The sequence below is a fragment of the Aplysia californica genome, unplaced genomic scaffold (assembly GCF_000002075.1).
Source record: "Aplysia californica isolate F4 #8 unplaced genomic scaffold, AplCal3.0 scaffold00305, whole genome shotgun sequence".
NCBI classification, from domain to species: Eukaryota; Metazoa; Mollusca; class Gastropoda; order Aplysiida; family Aplysiidae; genus Aplysia; species Aplysia californica.
The window spans coordinates 491,009-494,531 of NW_004797575.1; positions in this window are offsets into that span (position 1 = coordinate 491,009).

Consider the following 3,523-nt stretch of genomic DNA (forward strand, 5'->3'; position numbering starts at 1 on the left):
TCCCGTTAAACATGTTTTTTGGGGGGGGGGGTTTTGGTGATTTTGTTTCCTTTCTAGAATAAATATATTATGCCACATAACATACATGTACATCAAAGCCATGAATAAAATCTGTATTTTTGTTTAGCGTACTTCAGGTACTGAGTGTTTTCTCTCATGTGTGATGACTTGATGAATGTTACTTTTTTTGTGGTTAACAGATTTATCTTGGTTTTGTGATGTCTCAAGAAACATGCTTCACAAGATGGGTTTTCTTTGCAATTCAGTAACGTACGTCATCAATTTATCTTAATACAGTAATACAGTGAAGCAGTTCAATAGTGGAACAGTATTGGTGGGTGGGTGGTTGGAGGGTGCTCTGGTGTGGTTTGCTCCTTCTGTCCTTTCAAACACCTATCATCCGTATCTCCCCTCTTTTTGTTTTGTTTGTTACTCTCTTGTAACACGTCTAATCTTCGGCACCTATTATATGACCTATTGAGTTGCAAGTGCCGAAAAACTCTTACGAAAATTAAAAGAAGCATACTTCATAAGATGGGTTTTCTCCCTAATCATAAAAATCTATCATCAATTTATCTTAAGTCTTAGTTAATAATATATGGGGAACCAGTTCAATAGTGGAACAGCATCCGAGGGTGGTTGGCGGGTGCTCTGGTGTGGTTTGCTCCTTTCCTATCAAACATCTATCATCATTCCTTATCTCCCCTCTTCAACTATCAACAAGTTCCAACAAGGCACTCCGGAAATAGCAGTTTACAAGAGAGTGACACTCAAAAACATACAAAAGATGTAGAGAAAAAATGACGATAGCAAAGGATGAGGAAAGAAAAGGCAGCAGTTCCCCCTATGTTGTTCCGGCACAGTATGAGCATGACATTGATAAATCAGCCCATTGACAATTCTACTGTGCATAAGAACATGTTCGCTGGTGGTCACCCTGTCTGATCGAGCTCGGTCAGGTAAACGTTGTCTTCTCCTGGCACTAGCTTGCACACACCCCAACCTCTGGCCACTCATCTGTAGGTTATGTTCACTCCAGACACAGACACTGCTGAACAGACTTGTAAGACACCACCCCCCCCCCCCCCCCCCCCCCCGGGGCAGTGCCACTGACTGTAGTGTCTTTATGCCATTCCCAAAGGGGGGATATTTCTCGTTCAAGCACAGTAGAATTATAAATGGGCTGATTCATCATGTGACGCTCATAACTGCGCCTGATCTACAACAGGGAACTGCTGCTTTTTCTTTCCTAATCCTTACTATTGTCATTCCTCTACTTCGTTTGTATGTTTGTCACTCTCTTGTGACCTGCTATTTCCGGTGTGCCTTGATAGTCGAAGCAGACTTTGTGCTGTTGAGGAAGCTAGAGAGGTGAGCAGAGTAAGTCTGATCCCTGTAAATACTTCTCTGTTGACATCCACCCCTTGGCGTTCATATGACCTTATGCAGTTGCGAGTGCCTTAAAACCTCTACTAAATTATTTTTTTTTAAAGACTAGTAAGAACAGTATTGACCAGCCTCACCGCTCCGCCACTGTCCCCTCCCCCTGTCCATTACGTTCAATTGTATGCGATGTGAGAGAATGAGAAGAAACTTTTGAATGTGTGATGTGTGTGCGAGTAACAAACAAAAAACGACAGTTTGCCTGAAGTGTCCTTTTGTGAAGCACGGAACGATGATAAATATTTTTAAAAAGAAAAGAAAATAGCGGGTGGCGGGGGAAGGAAAAATTGCAAAAGATGATATAGTGACAAGAGGGCACGTGTTATTTACTTGTCTTACTTGTCCACTGTGTTGGGGTCACTGCAGTCGGAACATGTCCATCTCTGCTCCCCCCCCCCCCCCCCCCCTCTTCGGGATCCATCCCAGAGCCTGTCTGCTTATAGTACCCATCATAATGTGGTTTTAGATCCGTCGGACTGGTCCGCACAGGTGGCTGTGTTTCCCCTCTCCTCTTTGGATCCCCTTCTCCTTCAATCTACCTAGAGTGCGGGAACCGCTATCCGCCCTATTCTTCCTCAAATTTTCGCTGACAGCGGTTAGGACGGTTTGTTGGGTCCAGTGTCAAATTCCCTCCCACTTTTGCTTCTCCAGCCAGCTTGTCTGCTCTCTCGTGGGGTACGTGTTATTATACAACAATGTAATAACACGTCTTGTGATTCTTAAGGGAATGTAATAAATATACAAAAATAAGCTTAGGCCTATACTTTGGACAGCGGAAACATCACAAGACAGTCGCAGCAGTGGAACCCACAGGGAGCACGAGAAACATAATATGGAGGAGATGTGTGGAAAGGGACATGAGAGAGATGAAGCTCACTTGGAACGAGCTAGGAAGGATGGCTTAGGACAAATAAATTGAAGGAGCTTGTATGTGGCCTATACCCAGCCAGGAGTGAAAGGCACTGATGATACACTTTGGACGATATGACCGTATATGACTTACGGTATATAACACTCTACATCAAATACTCTGACGCAATATAATCCTACTTCACAACAGAGCGCACCATAATTTGAGCTAATAAATATGAGCTAGATAGATCTGTCCCCGTGGTTTTATGCACCCCGCATAATTTAACAAAATTTGATCATTTTTTTGCATAATTTCTGATTATTTTCCTTCATCATTCTTTGTTAAAATTAACAGAATCTCATAATTTCACATTTTTGGGCTCAGTTTGCATAATTTCAGAATTTTTCTTGCATAAAACGACGGGGACAGATTGACAAGGGCTTGGGGGAGAGTCCCGCTGTCGATCGCACAGTCAACAAGAGCAAGACTGGTGTTTTGTCTTTATTTTGGCGTTTTGGTGCGGCAATAGAGTTATGTTTTATGTGGGTGGTTGACGGATAATATGCTCTGGTGTGGTTTGCTTCTTCTTTCCTATCAAACATCTATCGTCCGTATCTTCCCTTCTTCTTTTTTATGTTTGTTACTCTCTTGCAGAATTTATATGTGCTCTCCTGTAACACCTCTAATCTTCTGGTGCTCATATGACCTTATGCAGATGCGAGCGCCGTAAAATCTCTACTAAAACAAGAGTTATATATCTCCTTTAGAATGGTAGTGTAAATCTGCCCATAATGTGCACGCTTCGCAGCAAAGTTTTTATAGAGAGAAGGCATCTCCTCTAAGGATACATGCCACACACCCCATGCCAGTCTTTCGAAGGTTTTTCTGAAGTCTATGATCTTTGAAATTAATTATGAAAATAGTTCTCTCTGGTGTTTTTCTCTATGAGGATTCTACAGTTGAAGAGTTTGTGCATGGGTGGTTGGCGGGTGCTCGGGTGTGGTTTGCTTCTTCTTTCCTATCAAACATTTATCGTCCTAATCTCTCAACCTCCTTCTTTTATGTGTTAATTACTCGCGTGTAACACCTCTAATCTTCGGTACTTATATTAACTTATTGTGTTGCAAGTGCTCTTACTAAAACAAATTAAAACAAATTTTATGTGTTGTACTGTATTCCGGCCTGGTCTGAAGCGTGGTCTGGAGTATACCTCCACGCCTCCCCCCC